Source organism: Zootoca vivipara, chromosome 14, assembly GCF_965207765.1.
Source record: "Zootoca vivipara chromosome 14, rZooViv2.hap1.1, whole genome shotgun sequence".
Taxonomy (NCBI): Eukaryota; Metazoa; Chordata; class Lepidosauria; order Squamata; family Lacertidae; genus Zootoca; species Zootoca vivipara.
Window position 1 is genome coordinate 12,789,441 of NC_142597.1, and position 13,396 is coordinate 12,802,836.

At 47.1% G+C, this 13,396-nt stretch overlaps 1 protein-coding gene across 11 annotated transcripts in view; it reads right to left on the minus strand.

Moving 5' to 3' along the window:
- ROBO3 (roundabout guidance receptor 3) overlaps positions 1–13,396 on the minus strand; it is a 311,710-nt gene that overhangs the window by 76,681 nt on the left and 221,633 nt on the right. The window lies entirely within an intron of this gene.

The window sequence follows — 13,396 nt, forward strand, 5'->3', positions numbered from 1 at the left end:
TCTGGGTCAGGTTTACAATCCCAGGTGATTCCCCAAATTGAGAACCGTTAGCAAAGCCTTCCCTGTGGATACAAGACTTCCTGCCCTGTTTGCAATAACCGACCCCACTATTTTACACACAGGGCACGGCAGTGGCTTTTTTTTTTTGCTGTCCTCCAGCTCATTTCCTCTCTCGTATTTGGCCCTGGCTTTCAGGGCAGCAGGAACTTGCAACTCCTACGCAGGAAAGAACGCCCAGCCTGCCACCTGCTCCCTCTGCTACTCGGCCCTGATAGGGCCAGCCCTGCCATATGGTCTGGAGGGATGCGCTAAGATTCCCGAGCAACACACCTCACTTTTGCCAAGTGTAGTACGCCAACTTCCTATGCCAGCAGGCGTCATCTCTTGGGACACTGGTTCCAAACGGACGCAAGACTGCGGTAAATGGCATCTTCTCCAGTGCAGGGTTGCCTGCCGAACTAGTCAACAGTTGGTGCCGCGGATGCAGATAATAAAAGCTTCAGACCCAACGAGCATCTAAAGAAAGGGTCATAGCTCAATGGCAGAGCACAGACTTTGCAAAAAGAAGCTCCTGGGTTCAATCTGCAGCACCTCCAAACAGGGATAGGGAAGACTCCTGTCTGAATCCCCAGGGAGCTGCTGCCTGTCAGTGTAAAGCATACTGAGGCAGAAGGACCTATAGTTTGATGAATAATAATAATAATAATAATAATAATAATAATAATAATAATAATAATTTATCATTTATACCCTGCCCACTGCCCATCTGGCTGGGTTTCCCCAGCCACTATGGGCGGCTTCTAGCAGAAAAATGAAATAAAATAATCTATTAAACATTAAAAGCCTCCCTAAACAGGACTTGGTATAAGGCAGCTTCTCATGCTCCATGTTTGAATCCATCCTATCCTTTTCACCTCGGTGTGATACATAGCCAAAACTCTGAAGTATACCAGTGAACCTACGGATAGCTGAGACTGGTGTCATGTGATCAGTGCACTGGGTCCATCTCTACAACTGCGCTGCCAGATTTTGAATCAGTCAATGTTCTCTGAGCACTTTTCAAAGGTAGCCCCACATACAATGCACTGGGCAACTGTAACCCTGATGTTAAAATGGCATGGTTCACTCTAATAAGACTGGACCCCAAAATGTTTTGGACACACAATGCATAGATTACGGACTACATTTCTAAATTCACCCTGTTTGTTGGTGACAAGGACACAGATTGCTGGACTGGAAACTAGAGGTGGGTGTGCTGCCTCTGGCTCAAGCTGGCTTGCAGTGTTTGAAAGGCATCAGACGCATTTTGCACCTGGCTATCGGCCACTTATAGGGACCCAGGTGGCGCTGTGGGTTAAACCACTGAGCCTAGGGCTTGCTGATCAGAAGGTTGGTGGTTCGAATCCCTGTGACGGGGTGAGCTCCTGTTGCTTGGTCCCAGCTCCTGCCAACCTAGCAGTTCGAAAGCACATCAAAATGCAAGTAGATAAATAGGAACCGCTACTGCGGGAAGGTAAACGGCGTCTCCGTGTGCTGCTCTGGTTCACCAGAAGTGGCTTTGTCATGCTGGCCACATGACCTGGAAGCTATACGCCGGCTCCCTCGGCCAATAAAGCGAGATGAGCGCGCAACCCCAGAGTCGGTCACGACTGGACCTAATGGTCAGGGGTCCCTTTACCGTTATCGGCCACTTATGATCAAGTGAAGATGCCCAGGTGCCAGGATGGCACCTGAGGTCTCCTCCACCTAGAGGTGCATGACTGGGAATTCTTGGACCTTGACTGTTTTCACACACTAGCAACACTTCCTGTAGAATTCTATCCATGATATTTTATCTGCACAACCAGAATGAATTTCAGGAACACCAAAGTGGTACTGAATAACGGCAACAAGGCATTCCGTTTTGGTGACAGTAATCCTGGTTTAAGGAGCCACTTGGCACCCCCAGCTTGTAGATCTAACACTGTTAACTTGGCAAATAACAGAATTACTCCCCACACCCATATCAGAAACTAGCTCAATTTCCAAATCTATTGGAATATCCTTAACTCTTCCTGGGGGGGAACTTTTGAAAGCACTCCTTGTGCAAAACAACAGGGTGGTTTCTCTGTTGCTTTACATAAGGAAGTGCTTTGAAGAGTTGGACATAGTAAACTGAGGTGACCCTCTGTGGGATACCTTGGGGAAGGACACCTTGTCCCCAGCAGCAGTACCCCCAGAGGCAGCCCTGTGCAGGACTGAGCTGGAAAATCTTCTCCGGCTCAGGTTTCAATCAAAGCTGCAGAATAATTCAGGGGCTTCCAATGTTCTCCTCTGAGTTAATAATCGCCAAGTCCTCGGAGCTTGTTTCTCAGCTCAGTGAACTTTGCTGGCAACTCCACAGAAAATCCGTATTCTAGACATGATCCCCAAATCCAGTGCTGTAAATTGGGTTAGCAGTGGAGAACGTATGATAGGATTTAGGAAGATTTTCTTTTTAAAAAATAAAAAATGACTGGGACTTAGCAGCACCACCTTCTTGTGATAACCAGCACCAAACCTGCGGTTGAAAAAGATGGATGGGCTGCATTTCCCCACAACTGGAGCCCCAGAATGCACGCTAGCTCAGTGCTTGGTGTCTCTACTGCCCCAGGAGTGCCTCTGAATTATTAAGAACTCCCTAACTCACCACTTCTTAGGTCGCCTCCTGTATTTACCACTGCACAACTAATTATCCTGCCTCCGAGTTGCTCCCTAATCAGCCGCTCCTCGCCCAAATAATTCAGCGTTTTATAACCATTACAGAGAAACGTCAGGACTTTATTGCACAACTGCCTGTCAGAGGCTATTTATTGCATTGGGGAGATGTCCTCGGCTTGTAAAATGCACATAAGCAGCGGCCACTGAAAGAGCGGAAGCAGCAGCAGCAGCGGCAGAAACAACAATTCATTTAGCTAGACTTTACGATCCCATAGAGTTAGCCTCTCACTCCGGACACCTGACAAGCGGCACAGTCGTGAGACGCACATGTGGAAGCGATCCTTGGAAAGAAGGCAAGGAAGGAGGAAGACAAGCCAGCTGCCTGCTTTCTCATAAGGATGTAAGAATTGCCTTGATGGATCAAGTAAAAGGCTCATCTGGTCCAGCACGCTGTTCTCACTGTGTCTCCTGAAAGCACGCCAGTTGCAAGTAGATTAATAGGTACCACTGTGGCGGGAAGGTAAATAGTGTTGCTGTGTGCTCTGGTTTTCGTCACGGTGTCCCGTTGTGCCAGAAGTGGTTTAGTCATGCTGGCCACATGACCCAGAAAGCTATCTGTGGACAAACACCAGCTCCCTTGACCTGAAAGTGAGATGCGCACCGCAACCCCATGGTCCCCTTTGACTGGACTTAACAGTCCAGGGGTCCTTTACCTTTTACCTTCTCACAGTGTCTGGCCCGAGGGCTGCAGGCAGGGCCTGAGGGCAACAGTGCTCTCCTCACTTGCAAATGTTATTCAGAGGCAGAATGCCTCCAACAGTGGAGGCAGATCATAGTAATCATGGGCTAGTAGACACTGATAGCCTTATTCCTCATGAATTTGCCTACCCCTCTTTTAAAACCATATGCATTGGTGGATATCACCGGGAGCCCAACTCCCTACTTTAACTATGCCCTGTACACCAGCCAGGCTTGAGTTCATCAGAGACAACTGTCACAAGAGCCCTTGACCAACTGGAGAACCAGAAACACACAAGGCATATTTGCATAGAATCATAGAAATGTAGAGTTGGATGGGACCCCGAGGGTCTTCTAGTCCAACCCCATGCAATGCAGGAATCTCAGCTAAAGCATCCATGAGAGCTGGCCATCCAACCTCTAATTTAAAAAGGCAGCATTTCCCAAATGTCTGACAGCCAAGGGCAGGACTGTGTCATATTATTATTATTATTATTATTATTATTATTATTATTATTATTATTATATACCACGCTTTACCCACAGATGTCAGGGTGGTTCACAACACAAAATTACAATATAAAAATGCAAAATACTTAATAAAAGCAAAGGCAACCCAATAACCCCTCCTTTATGATTCTATGATTCTATGAGTAGTAGTGTAACTTATTATGTTTCTATACTACCCTTCATCAAGGATCACACCAAGGTTTACAATATATGCATACATACTGTTGTAACAAACGAAAGCAATACCCTAACAGCATTATTATTTATCAAATTAAATGCTTGGCATCAGGGCTGGGGGATTTGGGGCTTAATTGCCAGAAGCAATCTTTCAAGGCACTCCATCTGACCCTAGGGACTCTCTGCAGGCAACACCCCATGGCGGCCCTGCTTCGCTTTCAACTGTTTTTAATGTTGCAACCTACCCTGGAACCTTAGGGTGAAGGATGCAGACAATCAAATCTGGTCATAGACCCAGGGGTCACTTAGTCCAACCCACTGAGCAATAGGGGCGCAGGTGGCGCTGTGGGTTAAACCACAGAGCCTAGGGCTTGCTGATCAGAAGGTCGGTGGTTCAAATCCCTGCGACGGGGTGAGCTACCGTTGCTCGGTCCCAGATCCTGCCAACCTAGCAGTTCGAAAGCACCTCAAAGTGCAAGTAGATAAATAGGTACCACTCCAAGCGGGAAGGTAAACGGCGTTTCCGTGCGCTGCCCTGGTTCGCCAGAAGCGGCTTAGTCATGCTGGTCACATGACCTGGAAGCTGTACGTTATTGGCTCCCTTGGCCAATAACGCGAGATGAGCGCCGCAATCCCAGAATCGGTCACGACTGGACCTAATGGTCAGGGGTCCCTTTACCTTTAGTGAGCAATAAGCAAGCAAGCAAACAAACAAACAAAGTGACCCCTGAACTAATAAAGGTTTCCCTGCCCTGATGAAAACTTCTGCACTACTAAAAAGCTTGCACACTTCTTTTATGACAATTTGGTCAGCCTAATCAAGACTGAGTCTGGATTATTTCTCCACCACCACCAAGTGAGTCCCAATGGGACCAGAGTAGAGTGCAGTTTCCTCCCAACGTTTGCCGTCGAGAGAAAGAGAACACAAGCGCCAGGATCTTGACAGCTCCCTAAACCCGCCCCGCCAATGGGCACTTTAGCAGAAGTGGGAGCGAGAGCAAAGCGGTGCTTACCAGGCATTAATAGCGTGTCAATAAGCCATTTAACTTCGAGCCGAGTAACACACCATAAATATTCATATCTAAGAGTAATATACTGAAATAATCTTGCCAGTAATGAGCAATAAAATACGGATATATTGCTTATTAAATATTGATGTCCGCTACCCGAGAGCGTTGCCGAGATGGCTGGCTTTGGAAACACCCGGGCGCGGAAATGCCGTAAAAAGAGAGAGAGAGATCATTTGCTACACACACAAACACACACAGAGAGCTATACTTGCTGCTGTGGTGGCCAGATCAAGGACAGTGACACTGATCACAAGGTGGTGAATGCCTGTGAAGGTTGAAAGTCTCACCCGTACCCACTTCTGAACTGCCACAGGTGAGTCTCTGAACCGCATGTAAAGGGGTGGAATCCCAACTTTCTGAAGATGGAGATCCTGGGGCAGTCAGGACTAGTGGGCCTGACTGTAGTGAGAAGTCCCCCTCTACCATCCGTACCAGACCTCTCCTTTCTCAGCAGTCCCAGGCCTATTATTTATGTATTGCATGTATTTCCTGCCTTCTTTTGCAAGGAGCTCAAGGTGGCAAGCATGGTTTCTCCTTCCCAACTTTTTATCCTCATGACAACTCTACGAGGTAGGCTAGGGTGTGAGATGGTGACCGGCCCAAGGTCGCTGGGTGAGTTCCATGGCTCAGCAGGGATTTGAACCCTGGTCTCTCCGGTCCCGGCCCAAAACTCTAACCACTACACCATGCTGCCGACTCTGGCAGAGTCCTTTTACGGGAATCAGGTGCTGTAGAAAGAAGACAGGGTTCCGGCACCTTTAACAGTTGTGTAGAAGAGAACCACAAGCTACCTCTACCGAAATGTCCTGTTGAATGGGCAACAGCCCTGTCTTCTCCTACAGCTGGCCACCCTAACGAGGAAGGAGTGAGCAAAGTGTGAGATCCAACCCTTTAAGAAACAGGAAGGACCAAATCTGACATCTGCTGCAACGGAAAGCTCAACTGAGATTTGGATGTTGAACAAAGATGAAGCTGCTTTACGCTGATTCAGACCATTGGGTCCATCTAGTTGAATGCTACCTGCTCTGACCAGCAGCATCTCTCCAGGGAATTCTCCACCACCTCTTACCTGGTCTATTTCACTGGAGACATCAGGGATAGAAAATTGCCCCTCCTTGTTCAAAGCACGCCTTCCACCACTGAGCTACTGTCATTCCTCTTATCACCAGTTCAAAGTACAGTGGTACCTCAGGTTACAGGCACTTCAGGTTACAGACTCCGCTAACCCAGAAATAGTACCTCGCGTTAAGAATTTTGCTTCAGGATGAGAACAGAAATCGTGTGGCGGCGGCGCAGCAGCAGCAGGAGGCCCCATTAGCTAAAGTGGTACCTCAGGTTAAGAACGGTTTCAGGTTAAGAACGGACCTCCAGAACGAATTAAGTTCTTAACCCAAGGTACCACTGTACCAGGCATCAGGTGATGGGAAAGTCCCTAAAAAGCTGCTGCCAGTCAGAGTAGACAATATGTTGGGATGGATGGAAGGAAGGAAGGAAGGAAGGAAGGAAGGAAGGAAGGAGAGGTTTTCATAGTGCTGTACTCTGGACCCAGTATTAATTTGTCCTTGCAGACAGAAGAGCTGTGAATCTGGGTAGGACAAAAGCGTTAACATATAGAAGAGAACAGGGCTTCCATATTTTTAATAGTTGGGGGGTAGAACAGGGAATTTCAGCAGGTGTAGTTTGTCATGCAACCAACACCAGGTAAATGTCCTTCTTCTACACAATGATTAAAGGTGCAGGAGTCCTATACTTTTTTGCATCTTTGTTATCTGCTTATGACAGGCTTCTTCAGCCTTGGCCCTCCAAATGTTTTGAGACTACAATTCCTAGCATCTCTGACCACTGGTCCTGCTAGCTAGGGATCATGGGAGTTGTAGGCGAAAAACATCTGGGTGGCTGAGGTTGAGGAAGCCTGGTTTATGACCTCAAAATCCAACACCATCTCAACGCTTTCCTAGGATGCTTTTGCACCCATGTCTCCCTAAGAAACTCACTTGTCCACAGCAAAGTCTGCTCATTTCTTTCCCCCCACTGGTTATTTTTTCAAGCCACTTTCCATTTTGTGTGACAGACAGCTTAAAAAAAAACCCCACCCCATTCTTAAGAGCAGAATTTTGATTTTAGCAGAGATTATCCACATTCTTGGATTTCACACTGCCTGCTCTGGACCTACAGTCCTATAATTCCTTCTCCCCCTTCATATTTTTTAAAGTAAAATAAAAAAGCTATTTATAGGGACTGCTATAAGTCTCCAGCGATCTCTTGAGCGAAACATACTGAGCCACCAGAGGCTGCCTGGAACTTCCAGCTGCTTGGGGAAGAGGCAATGAAAAGGCCTTGATCCTTCTGCAGAGAAGCCCCTAACCCCTGCCCTTACTACTCAATTGCCAAACTCTGATCTGCCCTTCCATCTACAGCTTTTCTGACTGATGTAGTGCACGATGCTGCATATAGGTAATTCTAGACCCTGGATTTAATGGTCTCACTGCTTTAGATGGCAATGTGTAATGTGTATTACTTTGCTAACTTCCTGCTCATTCTGCTGGATGAGGCCATGACCATATGCCCTGGAGTTCTGCCCCAACAGTACCACTCCCCATTAGCCCCCTCCTAGATTAAGGGTGGGGATTGCTGCTATGTTCCTACTTTGCACACAGAGAATCTACACCGACTGATCACAAGGAATGGGCTATGGCCATCGCAGATCATACACCGCAGAGAGAACGCACACACGCCAAACGCTGTACGTTTTGTGTGCGGAAAGGTTCACATATTTGACACTGAAGGATAAACACAGCTCCGTGGATTAATATTAAGGCTTGGTCAGAGCATGCAGGAAAAAATGAGGCTGGAATGGGGTGGCCAAGTGGATTGCACCATTTCAAACTGCGTGTGTTGGACGCTAATTGTAAATGCTCCCCCGCCTTTTAAAAAAGCCACCTCTTTGAAATATGTATGTCTATGTGTGTGTCTGATTGTGATACACACACACACACACACACACACACACACAAGCTTATTAGGCACGAAGGTTGATCTCTGCTAATTATTATTATTATCATTTATTTATTTATTTATTTATACCCCGCCCATCTGGCTGGGTTTCCCCAGCCACTCTGGGCGGCTTCCAACAGAAAAATGAAATAAAATAATCTATTAAACATTAAAAGCCTCCCTAAACAGGGCTGCCTTCAGATGTCTTCTAAAAATCTGGTAGCTGTTTTTCTCTTTGGCATCTGATGGGAGGGCGTTCCACAGGGCGGGTGCCACCACCAAGAAGGCCCTCTGCCTGGTTCCCTGCAACTTGGCTTCTCACAATGAGGGAACCGCCAGAAGGCCCTCGGTGCTGGACCTCAGTGTCCGGGCAGAATGATGGCGGTGGAGACGCTCCTTCAGGTATACTGGACCGAGGCCATGCTTACTCTCCACTGTGATAGTTTTCAATCTCATTTTTAAAAAATAAATAAATGTAGCACTGCATTCAGAATGTCAAAAAACAAAACAAAAAACAACCAACCCATTTGGAGCCTGAAGTGGTACTGCCCACTCTACTGCCTTGTTCTCATTCATCAGTCAGCCAATAAAAGAAGCTGTCTTATACTGAGCTATACCATTGGTCCATTGAGCTCAGTATCATTTACCTTGACTGGCAGCAGGTTGGGATTTGAACTTGGTGCCTTCTGCGACACACCAAGTGCTCTGCCACTGTGCTGCAGTCCTCCTTCCAGGCAGGGGTGTAGGAAGGGGGCGCCGGGAGGGGAGGGGGCGGTCCGCCCCCGGTGTCATTCCTAAGGGGGTGACAAAATGGCACACCGCGGGGGGGGGTGGCACTTACCGCGGGGCCTGGCTTGCAGCACACCTGAGCCATGCATCTCTCCTGGGAGTGACGCAGTGGTTCGGGGCTCTGTGCTGCCCAAAATGGCAGTGTGGGGCTCACGTCCACCAGGCAGACTCCGTGAGCAGATTGCTATGGTGCCCCTTGGGCGGGTCGCCCCGCCCCCACCACTCCGAGTGCCTGAGCAGCTAGCTACACCCCTGCTTCCAAGCCCTGTGTTTTAAGAAGGAGGCTCTTCAAACTTTGCAGCTAGGAATGATCCCTTCTCACAGGGCGAATGGCAGCAAAGCACCTCCCCCCTGCTGTTTACAAAGACTATTGCTTCCGTTAGTTACGGTACATGAAATGGAGGGCAATCCAGGAGGATGCACAGTGGAAGATCTATCCTAACGGTTACCTCTGGTTAAAAAGAGTGTGAGAGTGAGATATATACGGGGAAGTTTAATGGTTTACCTAGCACCAGTGAATGATCTGTTCCATAATTAGATATCTGCTGGAGATTTTTCTAAATATAGCAGACAGGCGCCGTGCACCGCTCTCTTGCTCTCCAAATATAATTAATAAGTATAGGAAGATGCAATTAGCTGGCAGTAACCCTGATAATCTAGATCAATGGCTGGCAAATCCTTAATGAAGTGTTAAATTGGGTCTGTCTCCCAACAGCACAAGTCACCCGAAGGCTGTTTCAGTGATGGATTTTGTGCCTCTCCTGCCCCAGGCCGGGATGAGATTATTCAAGGAGATGGATGAGGCTGGGGTACAGCCAGCCATGGGGAAGGCAGCTGAACAGCCTGCCTGGGCTTCTGGGAGATTCCCATTCACAACAGGGGCGTTGTTCAAACAAGTCAACCAAGGGGAAAACAAAGTCATCCAGGGCTTAACACTGCGGGGCATTCCTGTTGCCCGGAAAACACCAGAATTCTCTAGAAATCCTCTTAGGCTGCCAACCTCTGTGCACTTGCCTGGGAGGAAGCCCAGGAAACTCAGTGGTACGTACGTCTGAGTCAACTGGCTGCTAGCTGCATTGAGCCAGGGAAAGGAGGACCTCTGTAGCATTGGGGGGGGAGGAGAGTATGGGGGGGGGATAATATAATGCAGAGCTTCCCATTGGACCATCTAGTTGGCCAATGTGAGAACAGGATGCTGGATGAGATTGGCTATTGGCCTGAGCCATCAGGCTCTGCTTATGTTCTTGTGTTAAGAGTTGGGAGGGATCTCAGTTGTCATCCAATCCAACCTCTGCTCAATGCAGGGTGTGATTCTTCTTCTTTGGTGATCACTCGTAGCCGAGTAAGATGGTCTTCCATGAACATGGTCTTACCAGTGAGTCCGTAAGGGACTGTGGAGGCCAATTCTGGATCCACATGTCCTTCCACAGTGGGGACATAGGTTTCCAGGCAGGAGTTGATCATGGTGAGGGTTTGCCAAGCGTGCCTTCCTCTTAGCACGTTTCTCCCTTTCGTCCTGAGTTCGAGCATCTTCAATGGCTGTTCTCTGATTGGAGCGCTCGCAGGCCAGTGTTTATACTACCTTTTTTCCGATTTGCCTTGAGAGAGTCTTTAAATTTCTTGTTGACCACCAGCATTACACTTTCCATTTTTAAGTTCAGAATAGAGTAGTTGCAATGCAGGGTGGAGTTCCAACATCCCTGACAGACATCCAGCCTCTTCTTAAATACCTCCAGCAAAGGGACCCCAGCACCTCTTGAACAAGTCTGTTCCACTACTGAACAGCTCTTATTGGTTAGGATGTTTCTCCTGATATTTAGCTGAAATCGGCTTCCTGCAATTGATACCCATTAGTTGTAGACCAATCTCGGGAGATCTATCTTCAGCATGACAGCCCTTCAGATATTTGAAGCAGCTATTATGTCTCCACTTAATCTTCTCTTCTCCAGGCTAAATATACCCAGCTCTTTCCTCACAGGATTTGGTTTCTAGGCATTTCACCATTCTGCTTTCATTGCTCTGCGAAAGGAGTCTACAGAGTTTGGCGAGCTTTTGCAGACAGCCAAAAGTTTTGGCCACCTTGGATCATGTCTCAAGGTGAGAGGAAGAGCTTTGCTTCTGACACTGGGCTGAGGTTTGGAGATACTTGGGAAGAAGAAAGTAGACTCACTGGTTTGGAAAGCAGAGATGAGAGAGAAAGTCCTTCACACTTCCCAATCCAACACTTGGAGCCAAACAGCAGCCTTTGAAACTCACCCTTCTCCCAATGTAATGCTGTGTTGAGGTTCTCCACACACACACACCCAAGTGTATACCAGAGAACTGTGCACACAAAATGTGTACACTAGTGAAAATGTATTGGGGAAATGTGGACATACAATGTGCACACTAGAGAGATAAAAAGTCAAAAATATAAACTGGAGGAAATTTATATTTTTTGCAAAAGGTATGTGTTGGGCAAAACGTTCAAATTTTGGTGCAGATCTTGTTTTTAAAATGCAAACTGGTGCATTTATCAATGCCTAAACAGAAATCCAGCAGAAGGTTATCTGAGATCTGGTGCTACAATTGTGCTGAGCTTCCATGGTGCATTGAAGAATTCTCTTTGCTTTTGAGTGCTCCCGAATTACTTTTGCAAGGTCAGAGATTAGGGTTGCCATATTTCCAAAAGTAAAATTCCAGACACCCACAATGTTGTTGAGCTTTTTTCAGGAAGACCTCCCCCCAAAATAGTGATTTTAAGCTTTTTGGAGCTGTTTCTGTGCGTCCGAACACACAGAAAACAAACAAGACTATAGGATGAACAGACAATCCATTTCCCAAAATATACAGATGACTACAACTCCCATCAGCCTCTGCCAGTATGCCAAAGAGTATGTCAAAGTGACGGGTTGCAGTCAAAACATCTGGGTACCATGATGGGGAAGGCTGAAATTGTCTAAGAAGGTATACAGCAGCTTCCTATAGTTCTAATCTAAGCAGAAAATATTATCCTGTCCTTTATAGTCCCATTGCTTGCTGTGCTCTCCTGTGTCCTCTGCCACATCTTAAAATAAAATAAAAAAATGTGTGCATTTTGAGGAACTTCCTCCACAAAGCGGCTGCGAACCTCCAATAAAAGCCAATTCCACCTGACAATAAAATATAAAACCATTGTTAAGAAGCAAGGCACAGAAACAATATAGGAGACACAATACAGGAAGCCGTCACCAGCTTCTGAGCTCTGGCTATCAAACTTCACAAAGCAAACAGGGAAGGGAGTGTTCATTTCACAGAGACGCTGCTATCCAGCATGTAGTTGATCACTCGTCCCAACCGGATGGCTCAGATTACAAAACAAACCCCCAGATACCCCATAAAATAAAAAAGTGTTCTGCTTTTACTGAAAGGAAACCAGTTAAAAAAACAAACACCTGGATACACATTATAGCTGATTTAAAAGAAAGGAGGAAAGGGCCAGTCCACTGCTGGGTTAACCTTTGTGCATGAAAGCCAATCCTCACATAAAACGATCTTGCCCAGCTTCAGGAAAGCTGCCCTGGCTTTGTCGAGCTGCCAAAGGGAGAGGGAATTCATAGCTGCAGGTCAGCTGTGCAGAACATCTCTGAATATGCCCTTGCTGCCTAGTGGCACACTCTTACCCCTATGGGCCATTTGACAAGTGGGTGAAACTGTCAGTCATCTGACATCATTGTGATGTCAAAGAAAAAGATTCAGAGCGCACTCTAAGGGAGCTCCAAATTCTTTGCTTTCTTCCACTGCAGCCTGGCTTGAGTTCAAGCCCTCGCTGCAAAAAAATAAATAAAAAAAACCCAAGGCAAAAGCACAAATAAATGGCTAAAGCTTAAACAGCATAAATGTAAACTACAAAACAAAACAAAATTTAGAAGGCTATAGAATATTAATCAGCCCAAGGCCTGGTTGAAGAGGAACATTTTCACCTGGTGCCTAAAGATATATTATGAAGGCGCCAGGCAAACCTCCCTGGGGAGAGCATCCCACAGACGGGGAGCCACTGCAGAAAAGGCCCTGTTCTCGTGTTGCCACCCTCTGGTCTTCACGTGAAGGAGGCACACAAAGAAGAATCTCAGATGATGAACGCAGAGTCTGGATCAATTTATATGGTGATCCTGAGTTGTTTAGGGCTTTGTAGGTCCAAGCCATCACTTTGAAAGGGTGGCTTTGCAACCTAGCTTGAATCCAAACCAAGCTGCAAAAGGAAGATCCTTGTCGAAAGTGCAACTGACTGAACAGCTGGCCAGTGATGTCAGCAAACCTTACGTGCTAAGGAGCCATCAGGCTCCTTGAGACTCCTGGTGCTCATTTGGAGCCACATTTTTATCTTCCCCATATCTGTGGGTCAGGGGGACATGGCTTGGGGGAAAACAGCCCTGCACATCAATTTAGGACCCCTTCACCGGCCAGAGCTTCCACAGGCC